Below are 12,468 nucleotides of genomic sequence, written 5' to 3' on the forward strand. Positions count from 1 at the left end.
GCAAAAGTCTTGCCACTAAAAGCTTGTGAGGTTCTGCAAAATACTATAAGATAAGAGAAAAGCACTTGTAAAGACAAGAAAGGGAGGCTGGAGTGTGCAAAGCAGCTCCTCACCATCCGTGTCTGGCCAACTCACACTCAGGGTGACCCCAAAAAGCACCATGGAGGGAGAAACCTGTGTTTAAGGAGAGTCCAGAGCCTCTGCAAAGGTCTCCTTGTACATGCAGGATGTCAAAGCTGCCTTCTGTGTTGGTTCTGCTTGAAAGTTAACCCCTTCCAGACCTCCTGCTCAGTCCTTTTAGGTCTCCCTCCCTTCCAAGAGATCCACATCCACCTTTTCCCTTCATCCAAGTGCTTTGGAACAAGGCTGGCTTGCCAGGAGAAGAACTTGGTAGTACATGAAGTCATAGAGTCATAGAATCCCAGAATGGTTCAGGTTGGAAGGGACCTTAAAGCTCATCCAGTTCCAGTCCCCTGCCATGGGCAGAGACAACTCCCACTATCCCAAGTTGCTCCAAGCCCCATCCAACCTGGCCTTGGACATTTCCAGGGCTGGGGCAGCCACAGCTGCTCTGGGCAACCTGTGCCAGGGCCTCCCCACCCTCACAGGGAAGAATTCCTTCCTAATATCCAATTTCTTCCCAATATCCAATCCCAGCCTCTTTCAGTTTAAAACCATTCCCCCCTGAAGCCCCTCATGACCTTGCAGCCAGGGAAAGGAGGCAGGCCCAGGGCTCCTGCGTGGCTGGGGATGGGGGTTTGGCAGGTTAAGAGCCCCCAGGACTCCCACTCAGGTCCTGGGAGCCCCATTCCTGCTGCTCCCTGCAGGCACTTCCAGCTCCAGCCCTGCCAAGCTCCGTGTCGGCGGCTGCCAACGCGCCCGGGGAGCCGCAGATGGGCCCTCGCCTGTGTGCAAACATTCCCAGACACCTTGGGACACCCGTGAACAGGCTGCTGGAAGCTCTCCATCCCCGGGAAGGAGGCTGGGAGCCATGGAGAGGGGGTTTGGTTGGGCAGGAGATGCTGCCAGGGGGAGGGTGAGGTGCTCTTTCTTGGCTGCTCCGCGCTGCACGACATCGCTGGTGCCGCGGGGAAACGTTTCAAAAGGGAAAGAAGCAGCTCTCTGGATCTGGGAGTTTCTCCCTTCCACTTGTACTGCAGAGTTTACTTTTATTATTATACAGTTTTCCCCCTTCAGCAGCTCAGATGTTCTGCCTGCGTTTCGTTGCTGACCCGCAGGCCAAACCTCAAAGCAGTGTTTGCTCAGGGTTTGGCGTGTGAGGGGCTTTAAAGTTCTTTTTTTTCTTTCTTTTTAAATAAATTCAGGGTGGGTGAAAACTTTCCCTCTTGATTTATAACGGGGCTGGGGAGTGATGCTGCATGTTTGTGCTGGAAGGCAGGAGAGCAGGGGGTGAGGAGGGTGCACCTGAGCAACCTGGTCCAGTGGAAGGTGTCCCTGCCCGTGACAGGGGGATGGAACCAGATGAGCTTTAAGGTCCCTTCCAACCAAAACCAGTCTGGGATTTTGGGATTCTGTGATCTCAGTGATGTCAGTAATGAGGAGAACCAGGTGGAGGGTCAAAGCTGGAATGAAGATGGATAGGAGGGACAGTGATAGTGGGATTTTCTGGAGGTTGGGGCTCTGAGCAACCTGGTCTAGTGGAAGGTGTCCCTGCCCATGGAGCCAGAGGAGCTTTAAGGTCCCTTCCAACCCAAACCAGTGTGGGATTCTGGGATTCTGTGATGATTTCTGGGCCATGATGGCAGTGCAGGGGAGAGGAGACACCTTGTAGCAGGAGTGCTGCTTGTACCTGTGCACTCCCCGTCCTCACAGGGGGTGAGAAACGTCCCCCAGGAATCGCTACAGACCTCTGTGCTCTCCTTAGGACCCCAAACGTGGAAGCTAATTGGATTCTGCTGCTTCAGCCCCTGACATTGGGGCTGGATTTGGCCCCGTGGCTTTTCCCACAGAGCCCCCCTGCTGCCACTCAACGCTTCCGAGCTCCTCCAGCTTCCCTTTGCCTGGCCCTGCCTTCCCACCCTGCCTGATTATATTGGGTCTGCATGTGTAAGTACAGCCTCCTGCCATCCTAATCATCTAAAGTGGCTATTTGAATAACAGTTGTTGGTGCCTGTAGTTTCCTGTAATTTTCCAAAGGAAACAAATCCATGCAGACTGCAATTTTGCGCCTATGAATTTTGAATGAACATCTCTAAGAGCCTCAAATTCTCTCTCTCCCTTCCTTCCTCCCCTCCCCTCGCCTGCTTCCCAGGCCCAGCTGAGCCAGAGGCTGCCATCAGAAGGGTGTGAGCGAGTGGCTTCTTCCAGAAGGAGGATTTTGGGCTAGGAAGGCTCTGTTCCCCTCAGGACAGGCACCAAAGCACGGAGCCACTGGCAGAGCTCACTGGGGAAGCTGGAGAAGGAAGGTGGCTGGATTGCACCCAACCCATGGGAACAGAGCTGCTCCATGGCAGCACAAAGCAGGCCGTGGAGACAGAGGCATCTTTTGAGCCTCAGGTGTCAGGATTTAAATTTGTTTTGTCAGCTCCAAACTAAGCCTGGGAGGTCCCTGTCTACACAGCTCTGATGGTACCAGCCCTTTGGAGCTGCTGCTGTGGGCCAGGACTCTTCACCTTCTAACCCAGAGGAGCTGGAAGACATTTTTCCTCCTGAGCTGATCTCTAGGATGGGGGCAGTCCCTATTTATAACAAAATCCCAGAATGGTTTGGGTTGGAAGGGACCTTAAAGCTCATCTCATTCCACCCCCTGCCATGGGCAGGGACACCTCCCACTAGCCCAGGTTGCTCCAAGCCCTGTCCAACCTGGCCTTGGACACTTCCAGGGCTGGAACAGCCACAGCTTCTCTGGGCAACCTGTGCCAGGGCCTCCCCACCCTCCCAGGGAACAATTTCTTCCCAGTATCCAATCCAAACCTACTCTGTTTCATTTTAAAGCCATTATAACCCTCTCTCTCTCAAGTTTCCCCTCCTGTTCCTCTGTGTGCAGTTTTATGACACTGAGGGTTCTCTTTTTTTATGACATTGTTGTTTTTAAAGTGTTTTTATCACCTGGTTTTATTACAAAATTACCGTGCAGCCCCCCCAGTGCTGTAGCAGTGAGGAGGGAGAGTGATTCTGGAAATGCAGCAGTTCTTTCCTGAACAGCTTGCCGGGGAAGGGGCTGTGATTTGGTGATGGATGGAGTGCTTCTTATCCGGTATATTTTTATCCATAAATATATAAAGCACTTTGTGATCCCAGTGGATACAAGGCACTATATAAATGTAAATCATTATCATTATCATTAAACACCTCCTGCATCTTTTAAACCTACCAGTTGGAATCAGATACAAACGGGGCAGCTGCTGTCTGGGTTTTGTTGGTGAACCAAATGTGAGAGCTGCGATTTTTGGCTTCGTTAGCAATTAAATGGGATCTCATGAAAGACCCTTATTTTTCCATCACGATTTTTTTTTCGTGCTGCCACTGATTTGAAAGTCACTTCTCACCCACTAGGAGAAATCTCTGCAGAATTCCCTAGCAACAACCTGAATAAGAAACAGGCACCTTGGGTGGGGGGATGCTCTTGGATTATCCCAACGCCCCGCGGGATGTCCGGTGTCCATCCATCCCTCTGTGCTGCCGTGAGCTGGGGATGGTAGGAGGATTCCTCGTGTGCTGCCAGGTCACAGGGAGGAGAGTTCAGCCCCTACATGATTTATGACTCAATGCAGATTGGAGACACTTGTCTCCACAGCTCTGACTCTGCAGCATTTGTGCTTGGCCGCGGCCCAGCCCTGGAATAACCAACCGGCTGCACAAACCCCCTGGATGTCGCTCCCGTCGCAGGGAAAGAGGCAGGCTGTGTTCATAACCCAAAGTTTCCTGTTTCTGCCTCACCCAGCTCCTTTTTCCCTTTCTTTAAGGGAGGGATTGGAGCCTGAAGGACTCTCTCAAGGTTGCACACAGAGGCTTTGGCAGCACAGAAAGGAACCCGGGACGTGCATTTTTCCATCGAGGCCATAAATCACTGGATTCCCTTTCTGCCCACACAGCCAAGGATGTTGGGTGTCCCTTCCCAGCATTTCCCCACCCATATTTTGTCACTAAAGCCTGTCTTCCTTCCCACACTTCCAGCAAAGCCACCCAGTGCCAGCTACCGACTGCTTCTCCCTGTGGGAATTCATCTCCAGCTGCATTATCCTACAGTCATAGGATCCCAGACTGGTTTGGGTTTGGAGGCATCTTAAAGCTCAACTCATCCCAACCCCATGCCATGGGCAGGGACATCTTCCACTAGACCAGGTTGCTCCAAGCCTGGCCTTAAACCTCCTGTTTGGGAGTGAGGAGCACAGTCTAAGATAAAAGTGCACTTTCAGTGTATTTTTTCATTCTTCCAACGATCCATTGGCGTTTCCCAAAGAAACATGACTGATGCAGGGCCTGGCTACACTCAGAGCATAGTGCAGGGCAGTTCCTGACCCCAGGAACTGGGGACTGGCTGTTCCCACCACCCAAGGGATCATCAACAATCATTCACTTCCCCTTGTCCCCACAACAGAAGGGATGGAGTTGGAAAGCTTGGATGTGTCCCGTGTCTAAGCCCTGGCCTTTAACCCCCACTAACCTGCCAGCAGTGGCTTACAAAGGTTTTGCAACATTTAGAAAGGGAACTAGGTTTTTCCTAGTTCTTTATATTTTTTTCCCGTTTTTTTCATCCTATTTTCCCCAGCCTCTCATGAGCTGCAGCCTCCTGCTGCCCAGGGGAAATCTTCCATTTAGCTACATTTTCCTTTCTCATTTCATGCTGTAATGGGGATTCATCATAGGTGTTAAATCCATAATTTGCCATGAATCCCTTGTCTCTCTCTGTGGAGGTCAGAGTTGAGGAGTTTAGAGGAACCCGATTGTGTGGCTTCGTGCCTGTCCTGGGGGAGAGCACCAACCTAATTCCCAGGAGCAGGAGGAGGCTGGAGAGCCCTGGCTGGGTCATCCAATGCCATGTCCACGCTTTCCACCTCTCTTTGCCACCTGAAGAGGCAAATTTGAGCACATGAGGCACCTTTAATGTCAAAAAAAGAGTAATAGCCCCTTCCAGAGGGTCATTTATCCAACCTTTCCTTGGCATGTGAGGAATATCCTGGAGCTTGGGTGGTTGTTCGCCTCTTAATTACCAAGGACACCCACAGGTCACTCATTCAGACGTGACTATCCACTTTTGCAGCCCAAGGTGAGCCAAAAGAAATGCCACAGCCCCAAACCCATCCCAGTCCTACTGCTGGACGGGAAGCTGAAATCCATCACACTGACAGGGGCATCCAAAGCCACTGGGAAGTGCCGGGAACAGAGAGCACCGTGATGGATGTGCAACAGAGAGATTCATCACAGGGTTCCCAACCCTTCCTCCCCCATGGGCTGGGACATGCTGGGCTGGGAGGGCTGAACCCTCCCGTGGCTGGCAGAGCAGCTCGGGGGACAAGGCTGGGCAACACAGCACGGAGCTGGGAAGTGCAAGACGTGCAAGGAGGGCTGGCAAAGCTCTTGGAGCCAGGAGAACACGACCCTGCAGGCTGGGCATCAGCAGAGAGCCGGGGTGGCTTCAGGCAGCCTCTCCCAAAGTGTCTCCTCTGCTTTCCCGGCTGGTCCTGCCCCGCCGAGCCGCCGGGTCATTTTTCACCGGAGGGATCGATAGCAGAGCGGGGGCTGTCGCTCAGGTGATGTCACGCTCCGAGAGCCTCGTTCTTCTCTGCCGGCTGACAAGGGGAGAGGGAGTCAATACTCGTGTCAGGTCACTAACAACCCGCCGAGCTCCCGGCGGTGACGGATCCGCCGGCTGGGCAGGCTCCGAGCACAGCCCGGCGCTCCGATCTATATCCCATCCGTGTGTGCGCCTGGGAGAGGCACCAGCGGAGCTCTGGGAGCACAGATGCGGATCCAGAGGAGCACGGGCAGGATGCAGATGGGGGAGTTGTGTCTTGATTGGCAAGAGGGAGAATTGTGCGTGGGCGTGCACGGCACAGGGAGCTCTGCACGTGCGGGTGATGCCGAATGCAAGGTGTCAGCGATCCAAAAGGGCATGAAGCAGAATAATGTCCCCTGTCCACAGGCATTGCAGAGAGTAGGAGCTGCTGGGTGCAGCGTGTGCTGCAAAGGGAAAGGCTGGTGCGATGCAGAGGGAGCGCTGGCTCTCGGATGGTTTGGGCAAACAGGGGGGGATTTAGGGGTGGGACACTGGGGGGTTGTGCCCAGAGCAGGAGAGGGGGCAGACACGAGTCCAAGTGATGAGCACAGAGGGATCCTGACACACAGCAAACACCCCCACAGCACCTCACAGCGACCCCACGGCCATTGCAGCCGGGAGTGACTGCTCGTGGCTCTCGTGCGAGGGGCAGGGGGTGGCAGAGCCAGCCAGAGGGGCTGGGGGGAGGGAAGGAGATGACAGAGAATCAGAAAGGCTTTTTTATCAGCCCTCTGTGCTTTGCATCCATCAGGTGGGTCCAGACCTGCAGACTCTGTGCAGAGAAGGCAAATGCTTCATGTTCGATAAGAACACGGGTCAGGACCACGATGCCCTCCCGGCCCCGAGACAAGGAATCACAGATTGGGGTGGGAACCCGGGCATTAATCATTCCCAGCTGCATCTCCTCCTGTTTACTCTGTGGTCCTTCAGCCTTCAGCATGCTGGAAGGATTGCTGCTGTGGCTCTGGGGATTTAAGGACAGAGAGGTTTCATGGGAGGGGTGGCATCACCCAACCCTGGGGCCCAGGGCTTTAAGAAAACAGAAGTTTTGCAAATGTGTGAGCCCAGAACCTGGACCAGGGTTTGAGGGAACAGAGGCAGCATCTGCTCAGTGCTGGCCTGGCCCTGCTGAGCTTCCTTTTGTGTGATTAAACACCAGCCCCTGCTCAGATATAACCTTGTCCTGTTGGGAAGGACACGGACCTTTCGGAGTGGGTCCAGAGGAGGCCATGGAGATGCTCCAAAGGCTGGAGCCCCTCTGCTCCGGAGCCAGGCTGGGAGAGCTGGGGGGGTTCATCTAGAGAAGAGACTGGGGAAACCTCAGAGCCCCTTCCAGGGCCTAAAGGGGCTCCAGGAGAGCTGGAGAGGGACCTGGGACAAGGGATGAAGGGACAGGACAAGGGGGAATGGCTTCCCACTGCCAGAGGGCAGGAATAGATGGGAGATTGGGAAGGAATTGTTCCCTGTGAGGATGGTGAGGCCCTGGCACAGGTTGCCCAGAGAAGCTGTGGCTGCCCCATCCCTGGAAGTGTCCAAGGCCAGGTTGGATGGGGCTTGGAGCAACCTGGGACAGTGGAAGGTGTCTCTGCCCCTCCAACCCAAACCATTCTGTGATTCTGATGCTATTTACCATTTTTAATGCCTGTAATGTAAAACAAAGCCCTTTCTTAACTTTGTTCTCCCCATTTGTACAATCAGAAAGTTGTTATTGTGCCACTCCAACTCCGGCAGAGCCTGAGGTGGGTGGACATGTCCCACGGAGCGTTCCACCCTTGGCCACACCACAGCCAGGATGTGCTTCATGGCCATGAGATGGTGTAATTTTGCTTGTCTCCTTCAGACTACAGAGAATGGAGCTGGTGCAGTTGCTGCCTTTCTCCTCCAGACAGACAGGGAGCCAAAGACCCTATGTCATGGTTTGAAACAGCCTCAAAATCCAATTCTGATTCCTACCCCCCCTCCCACATCTCAACCCCATGTGAGATGGGTTTTCCAGACAAAAACACAAGACTCAATATGGGGGGAAAGGAATATATTACAGGACTGTACAAATAAATAAATACTTATGATACACTGCATACAATCTTAACTCTGTCTCTATCCCTACCATGACAATAATATTTACAATGGGCCACTTTCCTAGTTTCAGGGGGAAAAACCTGGCTCAAACCACTACACACTGGAAAAGGGGAAGCAGCACTTCCCAAAACCCAGATGAAACCCACCTTGGGAGGACCCATCTCCAGACCCAGTTATTTAGCCCACAGTCCCTCTCTTTGGGCTGGTTTCCAGCTCTAGGCTGCAAGAGGCAGAACTGCCTTTCCCCTGGAATTCATACAGAGCCCTTCTTTGCCTGGCTGGGTCCAGTGAATCCCACAGGGATGCCTTCCCACCCCAGAGCCACACAGGGACACGAGCAAGGAAACCCGGCCACCCTGTGCTATCAAAGGGAGCCGGCTCAGAGTGCTGTAAATTTAAGCTGCTCAGACATGACATCAAATATTTAGGTTATTTGGGATTTGCGCTCGATTGTTTGATGTTTCTGTTTCATTCCCAGCAGAGCCGGTTGCTGTTTTGCCACTGAAAATATTCCCAGCAGAAAATGCAGCTTTGTGAAGGCCCAAACTTGTTCAAGGAGAAGAGACTGTCTGGAAGAAAATGATCACATTTTCATCACTTCTTTTTTTTTTTGTTCTGAATTGACATCCCGGCTCTACATGCTCTGAATTTTGCATTCACAGAATTGAGTTCTATTAAAAAGTGTGGAAAAAAGGTTCCAAGCTGAACTGTTTCTAGATTTGAAACATCACCTCGTTACATTTTCTCCTTGCAGATCAGCATTACAAACAAATACTGACAAATGGCCTTTCCCAGGCCATAACCTCTTTATTTCCTGATCAGACTCTGCTAAAGAGCAGGAAAGCTGGGAAATGCAGATGTCTCAAGCTGCCAGCCATCATTTTGGTAATGGAAATGCTTCCTCTGCTCTGCAGGGGAGCACTGGGAAGACTTGACAAGAAAGAGGATTGGAATAAAATAAAAAATGAAATAAAAAGAGGGAAATGGCTGTGATTGAACGTGGTTGCACTTGACACCCCAGTGACCCTCTTTTTCTCCCATCCCTGACTTGTGCCATTGTCAGAGACAGGAGCTCTGCCTCCAAATTAACTTAATCTGTAGAGTTAAATAATTCATGTTGATTTAAGAAAGCTTTATTCCTAATGGGACACACGTGAAGGCAGAGTTAATATTAGAAGAGGCCATGGAGGGAGAGGAGGGAGGGAATTAGATTATAAAAGGTGAAGGTACAAGTTAATTGCCTATCAATTATTCACCTTAAGCCTCTGGAAGTAGCAACCCTGCCTCCCTCCTCACACCCTCATATCCCGTTTTCCTGGTTGCCACCAAGTTCCCACTGGCACCTCTGGGACCAACCTTTTCCCTGTGACAAGCAAGAGCTTCCCGGGACAGGGAAGGGCTGTGGCAGGGCTGGAGGTGTCACATCTTCTGCTGGGAGGACAGACCAGGACAGGCCCGAGATGCTCCTGCCAAGGCACCAGTGAAGGAGAGGAACCATCCGGGTTCCAACAGCTCCTCATCCATCTGCTCCACTCGCCCTGGCCTCCTCCATCCTCCCAGCACGGTGGCTCCTGCCCAGCCCAGTCACCGGGGCCGTGAGCCCGTGGTCCCCTCTGCCCTCCCCTCTGCTCCCTCCAGGGGAAGCCAGTGCTCTCTTCAAAGTTGCTCCTCACTCGCTCGGTTGCCTCCGAGATCTGGGAACTCAACACTAATTAACGGGGCTGCAAATCCCAGCTCGGCTGGAGGGGCCTCAAATTCCTTCACGGTCCCCCGAGTGCCGAGGGATCCACGAGCGAACCCTGCGGCTCCTCCAGCTCCACGGCTGGCAGATGCATATTTTAACAACACACATCTGTTGGCAATATAATCCCTTGTATTTGCCCTCCCTGCTCTGAGCTTTGATGGAAGACCGGAGGGAGCTCTCCAGTGGTTACAGCCAAAGTGTTTGCTTTGCAATTTCGCTCCATTGCTGCCTGATTTTATTTTTAAATTTCTCCGAGTCCTAATCAGGCTCTTACTTTATTTAATTAATACCCCGGCTTAGTTAAATAGATCATAAATTAAGCAGCCCTGCCATAAAAGATGTACCAGGTAGCAAATAGCCCTCCTGTGGCTTCCCAAAGCCTGCCTGGCTTGGGCTCCCCTGTCAAACTCCTTGACATCCTTTGCTTGCAGAAAACATGGATGCTGCCATATCTCCCAAATCCCATCCCATCAGCTTTGTCAGCCTTCCCTGCTGGGGCAGAGATCCCAAGAACATCGGGCAGTGACTCCTTCCCCAGACAGTTTGGATAATGGTGGCAGGGAAGGTGAGGGAGAGCTGGAGAAGGGGGGCCCTCCAGCTTTGGGATGGGTTGTAGCCACCTTCCCAAGGAATATTTGTCGCTGAGACTCCACAAAGAAAAGCTTTTCCCTGATGCTGATGACACTAATAGGCTGGTCTGTCTGAATGTTTGGACTTCCAAGGCTATGGAATGATCTGTTCCACTACATTTAACCATGTAGATTTGAAAACAATGTGACAAAACCTTAAATATTTAATTAAAATATGGTGTAGCTCTGCATCTGAGCAGGGAAGTCAGAGACATCAGCCCCATAAAGCTGTTGTCAGACATGAATGACAGCAGTTGGAGCTTGGATTGGGAGGCATTAGGGGATTTCTTGATACCAAGGAAGTGGAAAAGCTGGCAAGAACAGACAAGGCAGCACCAACCCATGTAAAAGTAACAGGCAAGGTATTTTCCAGAGATGAGGCTGGGGGTGACAGAGCGGGATGGGGCTCCCCAGAACTGCCTCCAACACCCAGCTTGGCTGATGAGCCCCTCGAGTCGTTGGCAAACCAGCAGCAGACGTCGGGCTCCCAGTCACCAGCCCCTCCCAGTCACCAGCCCCTCCCTATCCGTGACAAATCCTTTCCTTGAGAGCTGTCCCAGATCCAGGGGTGCCCAGGTGATGTCTGCAGTCTCAGGTGAAACTGGGCACACTGGGATGAAGGAACACCCTGCAAGCACCTTCAGTGAGGCAGAGCAGGCAGCCTCAGCACATCCCTTCCCAACCCTGAGAGATGAAACCTGGGAGATCCACACCCCTCTGGAGCAGCTGCTTGGCTCAGAACTAAATAGGCTCGTGCACCAGATCCTAAGAGGAGCGATGTCTGCACAGCTGGTGGCACTGCACATCTGGAACTGCCGAAAATGTCCCTCCCTTGCTCTGTACAACGCAGAGTTCAGCCTGTCAGGCTGCACGTTGCACCGGCTGCCAGAGCCATCACTGGCTCCCAAAACACGGCGTGTTGAGGCACCTGCCCCTCCTGTGCCATTTCTATCCCCTCCACCGGGGTGGCTAAAACACAGAGCACAGACCCCTCCCCGTGGCAGCCCCGCCCTCGCTTCCAGCGCTGCGGGACACACCGTGGGAGCCGCTGGTCACCAACCACCTCCCGGCCCCTCTCCAAGCGTGGGATGATCCCTCCTACCCTCCCCAGTCCCCCTAAATTTCATGGAATCACAGAATTGCCCAAGCTGGAAGGGATCCACAAGGATCATCGAGTCCAACTCCTGGCCCTGCACGGGACACCCCAACAATCCCACCCTGTGCCTGAGAATGTTGTCCAAACACTCCTTGAACTCTGGCAGCCTTGGGGCCACAACCATTTTTTCCCCCCCAGAACATCTGCATAAATACATCTAAATTGAAAGATGAGCCACCAGTGTGTTCCAAACCCTCATTTTTCCACCAGTTCGGCCTGAGTTGAACATGCTGTAACTTTAATTTTCTTAAAAGGAAAACACTCTGCAAATATAAGTTGCTGAACATCTTAGGTAAATGTACCAATTAGCAACTACCATGTATATCCACATAAACATTAACTACCATCTATTCAACACATTCCATAACCCCAAAGATAATAACGATTTCCTTTTGATCCATAAAAACATCTCTCTGCTCAATCAACGCTTCGCGGCGGCTCTGACGTACGCCCTGGGACTAAATTAGTTTTGAAATCTTTAGCTCTAATTAAATAACATTATTTCTTTTGTCTGGGCTCCGGCAACTTCGACAACAGGAGGAAGGAGCCCGGGCGAAGGAGGGGCTGTCGGAGAGCAAGGCGACGTTCCCGCTCTCCGGCTCATTCCCAGGATTCTTTCATGTGTGGGCACATGTCGGAGCTCGGAGCTGCTGCCAGGGGTTGATTGAGCAGAAGGATGGATCAAAGGAAAATCATCGTTCTGGTGGGGTCAGGGAAGGAAGGGATGGCAGCTGTGTAGGTTCGGGGGTAGGGAATGTTGGAGGGTTGTGGAGAGAGAACAACAGACACAGGGGAAATTGTAACCCCAAAATTAGAACTTGTTTTCGTGGAGAGGTGCAGGCTCTGGTGAGGTGAACCTTCAACCACCACCAGTACCTTAATTCACTTCTTTTGGCTGCTTAAAACTAATTAGTGCTGATCTGACTAAAAGCACTGAAAATCTTGGATCTTTTTAAAAGCTTTTCTTTTTCCCTTGGAAATTAACCAGGGGAAAAAAAAAACAACAAACCAACCAACAGCAAAAAAACCCCCAAATCCAAACTTCAATTTAAATAAAACTTCAATATGCAAATGGTTTCAAGTTTGGGGGTTGAATAATCAGGATGGATCTGGGAGCAGC

General features: G+C 52.0%; 1 protein-coding gene and 1 long non-coding RNA gene across 5 annotated transcripts in view; one reads left to right on the forward strand and one right to left on the reverse strand.

The window, feature by feature from the left end:
• The window catches only part of KIRREL3 (kirre like nephrin family adhesion molecule 3), a 359,658-nt gene that overhangs the window by 79,884 nt on the left and 267,306 nt on the right, over positions 1–12,468 (reverse strand). The gene's annotated exons all lie outside the window — the stretch shown is intronic.
• Positions 6,432–8,517, forward strand: LOC113975414. Its single transcript, XR_003536820.1, has 2 exons — positions 6,432–6,491; positions 8,301–8,517. It is a non-coding gene; the product is annotated as an uncharacterized LOC113975414 (long non-coding RNA).

Source organism: Neopelma chrysocephalum, unplaced genomic scaffold (genome assembly GCF_003984885.1).
Source record: "Neopelma chrysocephalum unplaced genomic scaffold, ASM398488v2 Primary Assembly neopelma1_138, whole genome shotgun sequence".
Taxonomy (NCBI): domain Eukaryota; kingdom Metazoa; phylum Chordata; class Aves; order Passeriformes; family Pipridae; genus Neopelma; species Neopelma chrysocephalum.